This window comes from Thermobia domestica, chromosome 8, assembly GCF_964235325.1.
Source record: "Thermobia domestica chromosome 8, izTheDome1.hap1.1, whole genome shotgun sequence".
Classification (NCBI taxonomy): domain Eukaryota; kingdom Metazoa; phylum Arthropoda; class Insecta; order Zygentoma; family Lepismatidae; genus Thermobia; species Thermobia domestica.
The window spans coordinates 57,434,189-57,453,282 of NC_137461.1; the positions used below are offsets into that span (position 1 = coordinate 57,434,189).

Here is a 19,094-nt window from a genome sequence, read left to right on the forward strand (position 1 = left end):
TATTAAATACTCGTATGCTGAATGCAAATGCCACTAAAATAGTTATGCGTAAATTGAGGTAAATTTATCACAATATTTTTGATCAGTAAAAAATGTGGGAGGGCCCATCTTTGCTCCTGGGGAGATGGGATTTCCCCTCTAGTATCGCCTATGGTTGTGAGGGTTAATATATTTTTCCTTTCTTGCCAACGCCCTAACATCCACGTTAGGAGACGCTACTGCTTTGCATATCCAGATATACCATAGGAACTTCTTGAAGGAAAGAAGTAGCAAACGCAGGATATTTCCGCCTAATGACAAAGGAGAAAATTACTGATTTCGCATCACTGTAGAAGAACGAGTGCCATAGAGCCTGGCTTCCAGGGCCAAGGTGCTTCATAGGTAATTTTGTAAATCAACTAGTATTGGAAGGTAGCGTACTTTTTTGAGCCTTCAGTACCGACTTGCGAATGCGGATGATTACAATATGATGGGATTGCTCATGCGAATAGTGTGTCATCTGCAGTTAGTGCATTGTAGTTTTCAGCGCGAGAAATGCCTATGCAGTAGTGTTTAGAAGATACGAGCAAATTAAGTGCAAATATACATATTTTATGAAAGACGAGAGCAATAGATCGATTTAGTATTTTATTATGCTTATGTAATCAAAATATTTAAGTCTGAATTCTCTATTTTACATGCTAATGAAAACAGGTCTCCATTGAGAATTGAATCATGACCACACATTTGTGCTAATCGTTCTCCTTGTGAAAAGTGATACGTTTCACTTATTTTCTTACTTAATATTATACATATTATATTACACTAATCATCATAGTAATCTAAACATATTAAAGTGTAAGATCATATGTATAAAGTGGCAATGGCATCTTCATAGTTCCCTAAAGAAAACTTAAACTACTGTGGAATTTAAGTTCCTTAATCGGTAGCAAAATTATTTATTCAGACAATAGAACAATATAACAGAAAATGGGAATTACTTCTTCCTAACTAAGTGATAAGCGTTAATATGTTTTTGATAGTCTCTCAAAAGCTTAAGATACGAATTTTTAAGCATAAAATTTAAATCCAATCTTTAAAAGAGAGGCGTTGGTATATTTCATATTCGGAAATATTCGGATTCAGTTAACGCAGTTGAGCTTGCAATTTATATTCGCATTCGAATTCGACTCCAATGAAGGCGCAGCCTAATTTCATGAATTAGGATTCAAACATATTTCAAGACCACTAAGTTTATTTGGAGGCCGCGCGGGATACTCGGGTTCGATTTTCGGCGGGAGCTCATTCGTGTCCATTTCATTCCAATCATGGCAGGGACAAAAAAATTGAAATATTTTTTCAGTTCAATTTTCTATAGTTGACACATTTATGATTTATGCATTTTTACTGATTTCTTGATATACATATCTTCACCGTTGAGTATCAGGAAAATTCGGTGGAATGAGATTACTGACTCCATAACTCTTCCGCTTGAATGGGAACACGACGAAGTCGTACTCTGTAAACACTTGCATGTCTCAGGACCCAAATCAAGGCCAACATTTGAGCCAATCACAAACAAGATACAAGTAGCCAATCATAACATATCTTGCATTACAATTCACTTCTGTACGGTTAACTTCCGGACGATGAGCGAGAAGCAATTGGCGGTGTAAGAGGAGAGATTCGTCTGTACAGCTGAAGTTTGGTGAATTTATTTTAGTGCTTTTGAATTTTTTTTTTCTGTGTAAGGAGGTTGGAAATTGTGCAAACAGATACTACAAGTTGCTGAAATGAAGAGTTCACGCACCTGAGTGTTAAAATAGCCTCATTTTGGCTTTCGCAGTACGTATGAGTCGGTTGAGTTGTTTTATTTTGTAACGCTTCTGGCGTATCCTTAGTTACAATCTGAAATAGACTTTGGCCAAATCGTTGTATGGTACATAATTAAATCACAATATATTTTTCGATAAAAATAAGCTTTAAAATTATGCTTCTCAGTCACAGATTTTAGTGTATTTCACTTGGCAACATCTGTGTTCAAAATGTTCTGCATGACCAAAACAGCAACGAGCTAGTAATAAACAGCAAGTTACCTCATTCGTGGATGGATAGGGAGGAGCGTATTTTCATTTCGCGTAAATTCATTTGAGTCATTATTAACGAAATTAGGAGATTTTTTTCATTTTTATTGATGGCGTCTGTTTTGTGGAGTATAACTGATGTGCTAATATTAGTTTTCAACGTGTTTTTGGGATTCGTAAATTTAACGTAGTTTTACTAGCTTGGCTCAAAAATGTATTAGAATTTTTAATTTCAAAAGTTTTCGTCAGCAAAGTTGGTTAAAAGTTGTTTATTCCTCTTTCCGTGTAATTCGGTTAACATACCTAAACCCAGTTTTATAATTTGAAGTTTCTCTAGCTGAATATCATTTCTCATAGTACTTGAGTATAGGCTTTGTTTCCTGTACAAGGGGAATTTTGGGTGCGTATTCTTAGTCATTTTCCCTCCCTGTTCTGGATCGTTGTTTTGTTAGTATCTGACTTTTCGAATGTGCACAATCAGATATAACAGTATTACGACCAAATATTATTGCATATTTTGAAAGCGTTCTCGCATTGTTCAAAAGGGATAAGATATTAATTTGTGTTGGAAACCTCTGTACTTTTGACTATGAATTGTAAAGAAACTAAATGTTGGGGGTATGGATAAATTTTACGGCCTTTGTGCTGCAGAGTAGATCAAGCATGTTAAGGCATGGGTTAGGTTAGGGTAGGGTAAGTTAGCTTAAGTTCCATGTTCCTGGACCTACTCTGCACATTTTCCATGATTTTACTGTTTTTATAATCCAAGCGGATTCATTGTATTCGTGTGATTACGTTAGTTTAAAATACCGTATAACGAAAGAAGCTTCTTTTATAACTACTAACAAAAGTAGGGCCTAAGCTGTTTTCTTTTTTGGGGGGGGGGAGGGGTGGCAGAAGGAAGCTTCGTAGGATAGTTAATTTTTATCAGAAATACTGAATCCTCACATTCCTCAGTGAATTATCTGTTATGCGACTTTTAAGTTCTTTTACATTTGTTTCGCCTACTATTTGACATTAGAATTAAGTATGTGTGTTAATAACCTACTTGAAGTATACTGGCTCAGTAAACCAGCGCCAATGAGTAGACATGTTGCTACTGGTAAGACGTATTTCAGCCATGAAAGTACAAGGGTAGTTTTTTTTGGAGGGAGGGGGGTTCAAAAGAAAATACAATTATCTATACATTTAAAGTTGTTGATTTTTTTTATTAAATAGGCCCTACTAGAATAATGTATCGAATTTTTTTTTTTTTTTTTTTTTAAAAAAAAGGAGGTTGTAATCTTGTTTCTAGACACATGGATATGCTAAAAGTAGTAAATTCTGGTTTGAGTTGCAAATTTTATTTACAGCCAACAAAGGAAGTTAAGGAATCAACTAAGAAGTTTATTATTTTGATCTATGATCGCACCCCTACTCCGAGTAATGTGTGAAGCTCAGACATGGATATTCTTACATATTCAAACATAGAGTAATTCCCTTTTTAAAATAAAATAAAAATGAAAGTACTAATTTTTAAAATTATGATTCATTTGCAGTTTCAAATTTTCTTTCCTGCTGAAGATTATCAGAAAAAGAAGCTTTATAATGAGGATATTACAATACAAATTTGACAGATAGAACTCATTATTTTGCACTTAATTAATTTTAATACACTCCTCTTCCCCCTCCCCCCAAGTTAAATACTACCTGCATAATCCGGTGAATCCTTGTCATCTTCCTTGGTCGGCTATTTAAAAAGTAAGAACATTCTCGGAACAAAACAGAGGATTTCTAGTAGAAATAAAAATCCATCCGCATTTCTCAAAGTATCAAGGAGGATGAGAGGGACTCACCAATATATTCCAGGATTACCTTTAAATCAGTGGAGAAAAGTATTGAAATCTGAGGTATTTAATTTTGAATTCGTGTGAAGAAAGGGAGCATGTATACGTAAAACAAAGTAGTAGAGTTCGAGTGACAAGTAGAAGTTTCGAAGACTCCAGTCAGTTTATTCAAGCTGGACAGAAAACACAAAAGTTACCGAAATATTCTCAGCAGAGGTTCTGTAACCTTCTGGAGTAGTTGGTCTTCGTAACTGCAGTGGGTTCACGTTTTTTTTTTTTTTTTTTTTTTTTTTTTTTTTTTTTTTTTTTTTTTTTTTTTTTTTGTTCTTAATACTATCTTAATATGTTTGAGGTATTAACGTTATTAAACAGTTGTAATGACTGCACCAGAGAAGTACTAAAGATTTGAAAATATATACCTGTTATAACTTATTGAAATCTCGGTCACATTTGGTATCTCCTCCAAATCTATGGACGGCTCCAGAGCTGGTACGGTGCCTTGTAGTGGGTCGTTGTGAACGACCTCGTTTATGCGTATACTCACCATCGCTGACGCGCCTGCTTCCGACGTACGCACCCTTCGCTGCCGCTCGGGCCTTTCTGCTGGGCTCTTGCCCTGGCTCGGTTGGGTATCATTCGTACTTTTTAAAGGCACCTAGCACAAGTTGGTACGTGTTTTATGCACTGTAGTTTTTGACATGTTCACACTGTATTTATACTCATCGCAATTACAAATAACTAATCATAATCAGTTCTAAGTGTACCAAGGTCACTACCAAGTGATTTGGGGAAGAATCTAAATAATACCGAAACCTCTGGGACTTCGGTATGATGAAAGAAAGAAAATAATGAATACAATTATACATACAAAAAGGTAGTAGATTTCGATTGATTAGTTTCGATGATTAATCCAGTGAGTTCCATTAAGTTGGACAACCAAATACCCAGCCATTCTGGTTTGTATGTTGTTTCTTATCGCATTTAAAATTATGGTAACGCGCAGACAGCTTTTGAATTAGTATGTCTTCGTAGGATATGGAGAGGATATGGGCTCATTGAAAATTTCGCAACTTTGTAGGTTTTTCGGAAACGTTCGAGTATCTCATATGCTTATATGGAGGATTATCATAAGTAAATTATCTTTTTAGATACAAGAATTTGCACAGTATCAATAACTGCAATCAGATGCGTAAATTAGATCTCTGGAACGGAAGGGGGGGGGAGTTTAGGCTTAATGTAACTTCGCCATATTTGATTTGATATAGCTAAGTAAAAGGGCTAGATAGTATCACAAAAGTGGGGCGTGGTTTAGTGGATTCATAAATTAGAGCTCCGGAATGAAGTATGTAGTTTAGGTTGAGAAAACATTTTCCAGTCTTGGTATAGGCACAAGGGCAAACTAATGTAAAAGAGGGGCGTGGCTGAAAAAAAATGTTACGTAGATTCTATATACTCACCGATGAGTGTACCATGGCCTGGTTATATTGCAGTGACTTAGATTGATTAGGAATTTTTATGTGCTAAGTTAATGCAAGATTTGTCAGTTCCTTGTTGTTTTTTTCATTGAGAAGATATTTAAATTACCTCCTGTGTTTATATCATGTTTGTGTTAACAGACGAACACCATATTCACGAAGAAATTAAATGTCGACTAAAAGCAGAAAATTCGTTATTATTCAGTTCAAAGTGTTTTGACGTTACGAATTCTATCGGGTAATGTGAAGCTTAAAATGTATTAATCGATAATAATGCCTGTTTTGTATGGTTGCGAAATATGGTCGCTTACTCTGAGGGAAGAATGTAGACTGAAAGTATTTAAGAACAAGATCCTGAGACGAATATTCGGATTCAAGAGGAACTAGAATGGGGAATGGCGGAAGAAACTTCACAAGGAGGAACTACTTAATGTATACCGTTTACCAGACATTGTTAGGGTCATCAAATTTAGGAAGCCCAGGTTAGGTCATGTAGCAGAATGGAAGACGGTAGCGACGCTTTCGAAGTTTTAACTGGAGGTCCAATCGGAAAACGACCATTAGGAAGACCTAGGCGCAGATGAGAGGACAATATTAAGTGATTTTCGCAGAAATAGGAATGCAAAGTAGAAACTGGATGCAGTTGGCAAAAAATAGAAGTCAGTGGAGAGCTTTTGTGAACGCGGTATTGAACCTCCATGTTCCATAGGCCATAGAGTTAGTTAATATCATATCTTGGCTTTTCTGTATTCAGTATTTATCATTGTTAAAGCGTGAAAGATTAATCATAAACCACAGCTTTTCTAAGCATTTATTCTAGCCGGAAAAAAACGAAAGAAAAGAAAGTCGTATTCTACATCAACCATTTTCACGTGTTAAAAGGGGACACTTTTGAATCGTTTTTATTGCCATCAGAACCACAAGTCTAAATCCGAGTACTGACAGGAAATTCAAATCAGATTGAGCCACAATAATAAGTAACTTTCTTAGCAGATAATAAAGTAATATTAACATAAAACATTAAATAGATGAGTTTTATAGTGTTTAAGTTGATGTGTTTTCTAGAATTGTGTGCAATAGTTACCTTATTTTAGTATCTTCTAACAGAAGTGTATCAACTAAAATTGCCATTGATCTTTTGCACTTCTATAACTTGTTGTAACTAGATTCGAAATATAGCGCGTGATGATAATTAGACCATGAGTGATTTTTGTCGAGATAAATGGCATAAACAGAAGATGGTTTCATTGTTTTTTTCGTCTTTCTTTTAATTTTTTTTTTTTTTTTAACTTTTTGTTTCTTCTACGAATGAAGCTTGAATTGGGTAACTGTTACCTCGTTGGAATCTGTGTTCCATAGGCTTTCCAATGATGTGTCTGTCATGATTCTGTGATAATTTGGGGTTACGAGGGACCCGAACGTGACAGTCTACGATCTCGTTCAAATCTTAGACGGACGAAGAAAGATTTACATAGTGGTTCGGATCTCATTTTATGCGATAAGTCTTGTTTCATATGTCCTTAGTGTGGGAAGTCCAATCAATCAAAACTGTAAAGCGTGGCTTCATATCAGGTCGGCTTATATAGAAGGAATATTGACGTGTACTATTGAGTGAGTGAAAAATGAAACTGATTTTTATTCTCAGATATTTGGAAATGAGATAGTGAGGTGGGGAACGGGCAATTCTGTGAGTGCAATCGTACATGACCTGTCATTCGCCAGCTTCACTGGATTCAGCCCCGATCGTAGTTCACTGAGTCCATATTCTTCGTACGTTTTGTCCTTCATTACCTAAATGTTGGGTAAGAGTGTAACAAAAATTTCAGTTCTTGTGTACGTGATTCTATAATCCTCATTCTCAGTGTCTCTTGGACAGTGTCGATTTGCAGTTTCCTATAAAGGATGAACCTAATCACATAGCCTACATGCTCTGCATCTTCGTAACTTACTACTAGTTTTTAGTAGGTAAGCAAGACAAATGTTTTTATGATACGTATAAAATTCATTGCGTTTGCAACAATACAGGCTCGTTCGAAAAGGTGTGGAGTCTCATTTTTTTGTAGCTAGAGGGAATAGGTGGAGGATGATCATGGGCGGTACGTTAACTGAGAATGTCACGTATACGACTCGACCCACGCAGTTGCCTATGAACCTTGGATTATGGATCTCGCCCAGAGTGAACAGTTGTTTTATAGTATCGTCAAGTAGGTGTCGGGCGATTTACAGATGAAGATAGTATGTTCCAATTGGTTCCAAAAGGTGTTTTCCGGACAGCAGAAGGTAAACTATGTCGATTTGTGACAAGCTGTTGGGAAAATGGAGCTTGATCCTGTTTTTTGATAATATGAAAACTGGTGATAAGTTTCTGCAGGGTGTCTATCGGTCACGAAATCAGAAAACTGTTATGAAAGTCACAAAATTTAACTTTTGGGTCACGATTTTCTTTTAACTGTAGAAATGTAAGTACAGATTGGAAAACTTTGTTCTATAAAACGTCAAAATTCACCACCAAAAGTGTCTATGATCGGCTTTAGACGCTACCAAATGGCAAGCAAAGTACGTTTCTATTGCATGGATGAAAATTCGACCTAATTCGCACCCAAATTCGCTCTTGAAAATGTTAAGAAATTTTATGATTTGGTGAAGAAAAAGTCAAGAAATTTCATTTTTGAATTTTAAGACACTCCGTTCTGGCTGAACACGACGTGACAGCGCTGTCTCAGCCTCACTACAGTGCAGACCTGACCCCTCCTAACATTTCTTTTCCCTCGGTGAAATGGAGCCAGAAAAAACACCGTTGTGCCAGAAATTTAATACATTGTTCAATTCATGTATTGTTTTCTTTTAAGATAAATATGAACTACTTGTCCAGGAGAATGCCTTTCTTAAAGGAAATCAGAATTTCAGGTTGCAAAGTTTGCTATAAGTACAAATTTTATGTTAGATATTCGAACCCGTTACAAATTATAATTAAAAATAAAGTTTGTTTTAAGCTTTGGGTCAGTGTTTCTTTTGTTAAAATAGTACAAAATATGTAAGTCAAAATTTCTTAATACCTTTATTGCTCTTGTAATTGAAACTATATCTGAGTGTACTCGTTATCGACACATAAAGCATTATGATGTTTGGTAATTCCAGTAGTTGGATACAATGTTACTATATAATATGGGCTTTTCAGTGCCTATCTGAATGGTACGCGTAATTATAGATGTGAACACTTGGCTAACATATATGTATTTTGACATGTATAAATTGATATCAATGTATATGTTCTTATTTTCGAAAATGTTCGTGCATTGCACCTCTATTTCTACACTACGTTGAGTTGAGTAAGTTACTCCTACAAAACATCACAGATCGACTGGTCTCTTAAATGTTGTGGGAATAAGGAACTTAAACACACACAAATTAAACTCTGTGTCAATGTTGGTTACATCAACGCCTGGGCAAGGAGAAATCGAGTTTCGAGTGCCACTCTGTTGTCAGTATTTTTCTATGTTAATTCTTAGAGCTAGGAATAAAGGTGATATTTTATATTAAAATTAGCTTGTCTTGCAAAGAAAACCCGAAATAAATACTCCTAAGAGTTTTCATTGTGCCGTTTTGCACTTTTCTAAGCCCCTTTTCTCAATGTTATATATATATATATATATATATATATATATATTACTTTTTTGTCATTTTATTCGTATCCTACATATAATTCAAGAATGAACACACTAATTTCTACAATGTTCGCACAAACGGCAGAACAGTTAAGTAGTATCAGGTTGCATAAACATCTAGGCAAAGTATTTAGATATTTTTAAGAGCGAGCCGAAACCAGTAATAATTAAGATACATCAAACGTGTACGGCATCACATTACTATCGCTTCAGTGCAGTCCCATTAGATTGTAGCTATTGGGTAAGAAGTACAGGGAGGTTGCAGCAGCAAAATCAGGGCTATCACCAATCTATACTGTTCAGTGCTTTTCTACGAACAAATATTTATAGTGACCGGAGTTACAGCCTCACTGAAAAAAAGAAGATAAAATAAAGTAAAATAATCATTGAAATGTTAAATATTATGTTTTAACAATTTTCTGAACTTTTCTTCAGTTTTGTTTTATGCACACGTTTTAGTGCATGAGTGATTTTCTAGTCCTTGTATATGATGTAATTAATTTTGGTAATGCTTTTATGAATATTTACATTTGAGCCCTGTCACTTTTTTTTGCATTGTTGGTTTGGCATTAAATACAATTTTCCCTTTTCAAAGCTTGTTTCAAGTCTAATTTTTGGCAATGAAAATACGACACAGGCTATAAAACAGCGTGAGAAGAAAATAAAAAACTACAATTTTTTCGACTATTTTTCTAGGAACGTAATTTTTAATTAAAAAAAACTGACAATGACGAACATTTATAGCTTAAACTGTTTTTTTTAAATATATATATATATATATATATATATATATATATATATATATATATATATATATAAATCGGATGCTTCAGTTGAGTATCAGATTTTCGTTAATATTATTATTTAATATTCATCCTATCATATAAATGATTTGCTAATCTTATCTTAATAGATGACGTAATGGGGTTCCAAATATTCTCAGTAACGAGGATATTTTAATGCAACTGACCCCACAGAAAAAGTTTTAAAATTCTTTATTCAGTCACCTCTCCATAGATAAAGGGTTACTGTCGAATTCATTCGTCATGCACGAGTACATTTATGTGAAATTCATACCATTCTGGCAACATTAATGTTCGTTGTGATGCAAGAAAAACCGTATTTTACTCTTCTTCCCACTTCTTTCGTACCGGTACGTCATACTGCTGTATATTTTTAGTTTTCTTATTGCCGCTTTCGTGATAAACTAGTGTGCAGAAACTTTTCCTTTGATTTCCTATCTATATATCCTTACCGCTGTAGCCTACGTTTTTCTGCTTTCTCCGCTAGTCATACGACTGAGTATTTTCTGGTTAATTCGCTTGTTATTCCATCTTTTCGTCCTTAAAGATTGAAACACACACACACAGTTCATCATTCTTGCAAACATACACATATTTCAAGAATTCTTAATGCAGCAATGCAGTTACAGAGATATCAATCATCCTGAGCTGACCTATATGCGAATTTTTACTTACTTGAATAATTACAATATATTGTCAAGCAAATAAAACTTACCATTGTAACAATTTTAGCAATCTTTTCTTTCGTACGCGGGAAAAAATATATCTTATACAGGTGTCTGGCTTCGTGGTAAATCAACATGGATTATAGTATTTTCACAATATTTGAATTTTGAGTGTATTACAAGAGTGAATCGTAAATTTTTCAATATCGGCATACATTCATCGCAAGTGGTGTGTATGTATCTCGAGTGGCCAAGCATTAAATCCTCCAAGAATGTTCTCCCTGCACGGGTATTGATAAAGGTAGTTTGTGCCCTACACGGTTGTGCATTGTCGCTTGATAGTCGCACAGATGAAGGTGGAACAAAGTCTAATTCGGGGACTTTTTTGCTTTATGAACTCAAATTAGCTATAATGCCCTAGAAGCAATACGAAACATCCGTTACGTTAGGGATAAAGGGGCAGTTGACCACAGCATAGCAACCAGATGGTTCAAGAAATTTCTCTCGCCTTGCAAGAACCTCGTTGGGCAGCCGAGGTCAGGTAGGCCAGGAGCCATGGATTCCGAAATCATGCTCCAGAGCTTAGATTAAAATTCAACGACTGGTATTCGAACACAAATGATGATCGGCGTCAGATGGAATTGTAAGGTAATTCACTATGAATTCGACCATTGTCTACCAGAAATACCCTGCCTCGTATCTCTCGAACGACAGGGAATAAAGTCGGGGGCATTTTTACTGATATTAGACGCAGCATACTGCCCGCACCTCGCACTCTCAGGCAATTACTTGTTACCGTTCATGGCTTTGTGTTCGCGATATTTCAACAACCAGGTTAATACAGGGGTTCTTTACCTTGGACAAGGTCTGGTATCTGCGTGAGATCGAAGAACCGGCTGGAAGATGGCGTGATATGATACATGACGGTACCTTAGCTATTTATTTATTTTATTTTATTCATTATTATTTTTTAGTTCGTAGGGTATTCGTTGTTAATTGACATATAAAAGCAGATACATAACCTAAGTATTTCAAAATTTCTTGGTCACGGTCGTACGCAAGCAAGAAACATAAGACAGTATACTCCAATAATTAATATTTTTCTGACCAGAGTATGCACTTCTTTATTAAAAATAAACTAGTTCGTAGCAGTTTCCATAACGTAACGTTATCTTCCTCAGACGTTAATATCTTTGTCAGTTACGTTATGGAATCTGTTATAAAATAGTTTATTTTTAATGAAGTAGTGCATACTCTGGTCAGAAAAATAATAATTATTTAAATAACTATTCCAGAGTCAACATGGAGGAAGTATATTCCAATATATATATACTTCCTCCTAGAGTTGAACGGTATTCACCAGGTTATGGCATATGCTGATGATGTAAATTTAATAGGGGATGATAGAACAATATAAAGAAATGCAGAGATCTTATTAAACGCTTGCAGGGACATGGGTTTAGAAGTAAATGCAGAGAAAACTAAATACATGGAAGTGCGTCGGGACCGGAATACAGCAAATATTAAATGCGTTAAAATATTAAATAATACTTTTGATAAAGTGGATAGTTTCAAATATCTAGGATCAGTATTAACAGAGGAAAATCATATGCACGAAGAAATTAAATGTCGACTAAAAGCAGGGAATTCGTGTTACTATTCGGTTCAAAATCTCTTGTCGCGAATTCTATCGAGGAATTTGAAGCTTAAAATATACAAAACGATAATTATGACTGTTGTTCTGTATGGCTGCGAAACATGGTTACTTACTCTGAGGGTAGAACATAGACTGAAAGTATTTGAGAACAAGATCCTGAGACGAATATTCAAACCCAAGAGGAACGGGAATGGGGAATGGCGGAAAATTCATAACGAGGAACTACATAATTTATATGGTCTACCCAACATTGTTAGGGTCGTTAAATCTAGGAGGCTTAGGTGGGCGAGTTATGTAGCTAGGATGGAAGAAAGTAGAAACGCTTTCAAAGTCTTGACTGGAAGACCAATCGGAAAATGACCATTAGGAAGACCTAGGCGCAGATGGGAGGACAATATTAAGATGGATCTCGCAGAGATTGGAATACCAAGTAGAAACTGGATGCAGTTAGCTAAGGATAGAAGTCAGTGGAGAGCTTTTGTGAACGCGGCATTGAACCTCCGGGTTTCATAGGCCATAGAGTTAGTTAGTTAGTTAGATATATATATATATAAAATCTTTTCTTACAACTCAATTAAATCATGTACATTATTGAAATTTTCATTTTTAAACCACTCCTTTTATTATTCATCTTTACATTCATAGTGTAAAATTTATCGAATCTCACATATGAAAAGTATTCATACATACACATAACGCAGAATCAAGAAATCGTTTATGCTTAGAACACGATGGCATAGTTCATGTTGAAATCGAGGAGTACATGAAAACCAGCCTTATATTTAAAGTTCATAGAATACGAGAGTAACACGAAACTATATGATAATATACACTTGTTAAGCAACAGCTGGGTAAAAAGTAATTGGAACGTTGTAATATTTCGTATCAGACTTTATGCACAGAAGAAAATCTTATATTTCTTTAATGTAATTGCCTCCCACTTCTATCACTTTTTGCCGCATGTGTGGAAGGCGTCTTATACCATCAGCACTTCAATCATCCTTGATGACTTCTCTTATGTCGCAGTGCTTCCCACGACATTGTTCTTTCATTTTGGCGGAAAGGTCCTCACGAAGTCCCGGAATACATTGTTATGGCACTTCCACTTTTCTCTATTTTACGGCACTGTGCTTTTCACTGAATAACGCATATTTATTACCACTCGCCACATTTCATCGCCTCAGATTCTTGTAGAAGTGATAAAAGATTTCTAGTGTTGGAACACAGTCCTCTGAGGTGGAAATAACATTGTCATGTTATAATAGATGATTTTTCCGTATTAAGTAACGCCAAATAAGAGCATAGAAATAAGTGATACGTTAATAATTGTTATGAGTAAAACAATATATTTTCATACTGACGGCTAAGCAATTATAATTCGTAAAATCTTACTAGGGAAAAGAATCCAACATTTCTTCACTAATGAGAATGGAAATATGCATAAGGGAATAACCCATCAAGTCGTAGATGATAGCAGAAAAAACTGGTACATAATAAAGTATTATGAGATTGTTAGCGTGACATTACAAAGAATTAAGCGCTATTAAAGAAAGGCCAATCATTTACAAGGCAACTAACAATCAAAATCACATATTTGGAATCCTCACAAAATCTCATCTTCACTGACTGGATTTTGCTACTCTCTTCGTCTCTATCCTACATCAGATATTCACATTTTGGTCAACTTTTTCTCTACTTGTGTGTTGTAGTGTCGTGTACATTTTTTTTCCGTTGTATTCCAGTTTCCTCTCACTGTCTCATTACACCAATTCTTCCATCATTTACGTGCTCTAATCATCGTCTCCGTTAGCCTAAAGAGCATAACGTTAAACTGAAGGATTTCATATCATTTTCTATGTTGTGGTATGCTAGTACTAGTAGGTTATTTAGAGTTTGTCACTCTTCCATCAATAGGTGTCACTTCTACACACAGGTATTTGGAAATTTGTTTCTTCACTGGTTTTCGTCTTTTCTCTTTTTTTCTCGAAATGACAAGAGCCTTATACTTTTCTTAGTTTAAACGGTAACCATATTTTGTACATTTATTCCAAACACCCAAATGTCTTTTATTTTGGTTTCTTCTCAAGTGATTGCATCGTCTGCAAATATGAAAATCATTCTGTTCTACTTTTTGATTCTCCTATATATGATTTTCATACCAGCATCATATAATATAGGAGCCAGCACACTGCCTTGTTTCAGACTAGACGTAATTTCGAACTATGTACTTCTTTCATGAATCGTCCGCATTGTGCAGTAGTGCTCTTCAGTTGTTTTACCTACAATATTATTTAGTATTCCATTACTATATGCAGTTTTTGGTATGTACTCTTACCACGCAGACTACTCGTTCATAGGTATAATATTCATTTTATAGCTGAGAACATAGATAAATGGTAGCAATGATAAAACTGAACTTTATTTTTCTCATAGTTAATGTCGGGACATAATGCAGTGAACCAGTGGATATATAATTTGTGATACGGAAGTCCTGAGGAAGATCTGAAAAATACGCTGATTTATAGAATGAACCAAAATGACAGTGTGCCAATTTTCAGTGGATTATACCGATTCAGCACCTCAGTATATGACCAGGTGGAAGTCAGTTTAATTCCAGTAGGATAAGAAATTTAATATATTTCAGTGAAAGGAAGCGCGGGAGGGAGGGGGACTTAAACGTACTTCTACCGGTGAGTGTGCTGCTCTGGGTGCTACCATCAAAGCTCAATCAGTCGAAGTTCGCTTATCCCAGACCAAAATTAAAGACTTTGTACAAAAAAATTTTTTTAAAAAATCAGTTTTACGTCCCACGATTATGCCGGTTAGGCTAAAGGAGACGGTGATTATGGGAAATGAATGGAATGGTGGAATAAAGAAAGTGGGAGGAAACGGGAGAACCCCGAGGAAACCCACAAGCACGGTGTTTGTCCACCACAAGTCCCCGTCACAAAAAAACACATAGATCTTAGGGACCTTACTGCAGCCAATTAGAAATCAGAGTAATAGCTATTATTTGCGTTATGAATTAAACCCAGTGAAAGCACTAAGGAAACATAAGCTTTGAGCTATGTGAGAGTCATCGTCGAAATGTCTTATATCTTGTTTATTTGTATGTAAAGTGTTTGGTCTTCTAATTAATATACTGCAAGCCTAACAATATGCATTTGAAGGAGTTCTTATCGGTTCGGAACTGAATTTACAACAATAAATGTGTTATTAACTACAAATAGTGCTTATATTTTATCTCTTTTGATGCCACTTAGCACAGTAAATGTGTTAAGATTCGTTGTAGTTCACTTTATAGTGTGGCTGGCTATAATACGATATGGATAATTAACTCAGCCTTATATTTTTTTTAGGTATATGTACAACTTCCATCAAAGGATATACTTACTATGAATCTTGTGTTGATATGTACTAAAGTTGTCACAAATGATGATCCTTGTGTATACCTATGCTGGTAATTTACGTTCAAAGCCCTGCTGTTAAGTGAGACAGATATAGTGCCTGACGGATTTTATTGCAAACGTATCAGCATTTCCACCGATAACGAATTAATTTAAGGTACGAATCTGCTTCCGTTGAAGTTCTTTCATTAGTTTATAGTTCTTGCTTTTAGATAATATAGTTTGTATGGTAGATATTTCGGCACTGAAGAGAAATATAGTGATGCATGAATTTTGATAATTATAACTATAGCTTGTTTCATCCGGTAACTGTCGAAGGGTAAATCAGATACAGACTTCGTGCATTATGTTTTGATGACTGAGTAATGCTGACATCTCAATTTTGCTAGTTTACAGGAGGTGGAGAAACCCACCAACCAAAAGTTCTTATTTATTAATTGAGTTCTTTTAATATTTGTTCGTAATTTAGTAATGACCTCATAAATTTTATCATAATATAATAACCTACAGCTTGTGGTTTTCTCCACCCTGTGCACAGTAACAAAGTAAAAGGTAAGGACCACCGCATTAGATTTTCACGCTCCAGTTCTTAAACTAAATCACACTATGCTGCAGTTATTACTGAAACATTTGTTTGTGAAATGTGAACAAATTTCTAAGGCGTTTTCGGGAAACTTCTTCAGAAACAAAACTCACCCCTAAAAGTAGACTGCCCCTTGTGGATATTATCATAATAAGTAATTTACTCAGTACCATTCTTGAAGTAATCGATAACTTCAAATATCTGGGTATTTTTTTGACGATAGAAAGTTACTGTACGAAATATATCAAGTCAAGAATTGCCGTGAGATCACTCTTAGCTAATAGGCATAATATTGACTAAGGAAGAAACTGGTTAAGTGCTGTATACAGTATTGGACTATATGGTTCGGAAACTTGGGCATTACAGAGAAGAAATATTTAGAGAGCTTCGAAATGTGGTGTTGGAAGAGGATGGAAAAGATAAAATGGACGGGGAGAGTAACAACCATGTTCTAAAACGGGTAGGAGAGAAGAGAACGCTTTTAGCCAACCTAATTCGGTTGGGCACATCGTTCGAAGCAATTTTCGTCTTCACACAGCCATAGAAAGATAGCGAGGAGTATTAAGAACACAACTGATCGTTGATTTGAAAAATAGAAGAAAATATTGAGAGTTAACGAGAACGTTGAAGATAGGCCAACGTAAAAAAAAAAAAAAACCTGCCGAAGCTTAAAAAAAAAAAAGATAGAGATTAAAAGAAAAGGATTGTGAGGAATATATTTAAAATGTTGTGTAGGAAGACCTGAGGTTGTGTTAACAGATAGCTAGCTAGTTAGTTTCTAGAACAATTAATTTAACAAATATTGATATTATAAGGATTAGATTAAGAATAAGAAGGCTAGACAGCATACTTCTATTTTCTGTTGTTGGACCGTACAATACCAAGAAATAGCTACTTATCGTTTAGATTTAATACTGGCAGAGTAACTTTCAAGGAATCTACGCTCCAAGAATGACATCGATTCCAAACTTTCCGTCCTGCAACATAAAAATGGGCCGCCTTCAGCCCTATCTGGGTAGATCTGAGCACATATTCATAACGGCACGGAAGAGAAAAATGTCCGCAATTCTTACCGTAATGGGAACGGAGGCATACGAGCAGCTTTGCAATATCTGTTTGCTAGCTCTACCTGAGAAATACTATGATGAAATTAAGGAAGCAATGAAAACAGCCAGAATCTACCAGAAGGCTATCAGTTCCACACGATACAAAAGCAGTGTCAATTGATAACCAGTTCTATACTCGATCTAAAGAAGCAGTTGTTCTATTGTGAATATTCGTGTTGCTTGAATGAGAATCTGCGAGATCAGTTTGTTTTGGAGTAGCTGATGAAGCGATACGCCACATGCTTTTCAACACAAGAGATTTAACTTTCCAGAAGACAACAGAAATTGCGTTAACAATGGAGAGTACGGAGCAGTGGTTGTTTATATAAGCCGTGCCTAAACAATTAAGTAAATACGTTGCAAAGCATCGAGAGATCGTTACCCCAAATTCAGGAACGACGGGCACGATCATCACCGAGATCTTCACTGAAACTTACGTTATTATTTACTGCAAACTACAACATAAGAATGGAGCTTGTCCAACTTGAGGAAAGACGTGCCTGAAATGCTGAAGGAAAAATCACTTTGCATTAGCATGCCAATACGATAATTTTGAATCATCGAAGAGATCAGGAAACTGATAGTAGAAGAGAGTGACACAAGAAAATAGTTATATGGCCAGAGGAACTGGAGAAACTTGATACAGTTAGATTATATCTTTTGGATATATCCGTGTCAGGTCGTGATACAGACAACGTACTATCCGACATTTTATTTTACTATCAGAGTGATAATGAAATGGTAAAGTTCAAGCAATAAATTAGTTACAGAAAAGTCAAAAGTTGGATTCAGACAGTTGTCTACAAAAGATTCCAATAAAATAAAATATAACGCTAGTGATTTCCCAGTCTTTGGGCACTACCGAAAATACAGAAGTAACCTTGCCAAAACGGTCTAAACAAATACTTTCGAAATGGTTAGCAAACGGAAGAAGAGAATGAAGCAGTGCCAGATATATTACTTTTCCAAAGATTCGATGGGCTCAGAATCACTGAACACAACCCCAATGCCAGATCAAACGCAGGATCGTGACCGAATTATTTCTAGGCTTATGAAAAAACAGAACATGTAGATTTCCTAGTGGCTAAATTAAGTAGTCAGAAGTTTTTTAAGGTAGAAGAGCGATAAATGGCAGGACAGTGAATCTAATTATATTGGTAATACCTAAATGTTAAAACGTAGTGTTGTTTTGTTTGTTTCGTAATAATTTTGATTCGTTAAAAGGAAAATTGTAAATGGGGAAGAAGTATTGTGCATATGAACCGAGTGCAAAGTACTTTTTAAGGTGATACAAGTAGATATAGATTGAAATAAGATTCTGACCAATATATTTAAAATATTACGAAGGGAGACTTCAGGTTATGGTAAAAGATTGATAGTTTCTAGTACAGTTGATGTAATAAATATTGATTATAGTAAGGATCAGATTAAGAATAAATAGGCTAGACAACATAATTGTTATCTTTTGTTGTAGAAGGCTGACGTACAGTGGCAAGAAATAGTCACTTACCGTTTAAATTTAATACCTCATTAGTCCCAGGACCTGCCAGCAGGTAGAATACTTAATGATAATAGAGTAAAGGACATTGGCATTGACCAATCAGTGTTACCAGTATGTTATTTTCATGAAGTTTCCTGCTGCTCTATATTTTCATTAAGTTTTTTTAAAAAACCTTATACTTTCTGCCAATTTACGAGATCATCCTTATGTTCCTATTCTCAGCAAAAGTGAGGGATATGACCCTACAGTTGGTAACACTGGTAAAGGACTATTAAAGTATTTACTGTAAGTTACTCATTCCCAAAATTCCAAGGTTTAACTGAAATAATACATTAAAACAAGT

At 35.4% G+C, this 19,094-nt stretch overlaps 1 protein-coding gene across 3 annotated transcripts in view; it reads left to right on the forward strand.

Moving 5' to 3' along the window:
* Nucleotides 1-1,608: 1,608 nt before the first annotated feature.
* The window catches only part of Sap130 (Sin3A-associated protein 130), a 59,948-nt gene continuing 42,462 nt past the window's right edge, over nucleotides 1,609-19,094 (forward strand). For 2 of the 3 annotated variants that reach the window (XM_081768496.1, XM_081768498.1), the window contains exons 1-2: nucleotides 1,609-1,824; nucleotides 15,514-15,718. The gene's annotated coding sequence lies outside the window, so the exon portion shown is untranslated. The remainder of the gene's footprint in view (nucleotides 1,825-15,513; nucleotides 15,719-19,094) is intronic. The other variant, XM_081768497.1, reaches the window with a different exon arrangement.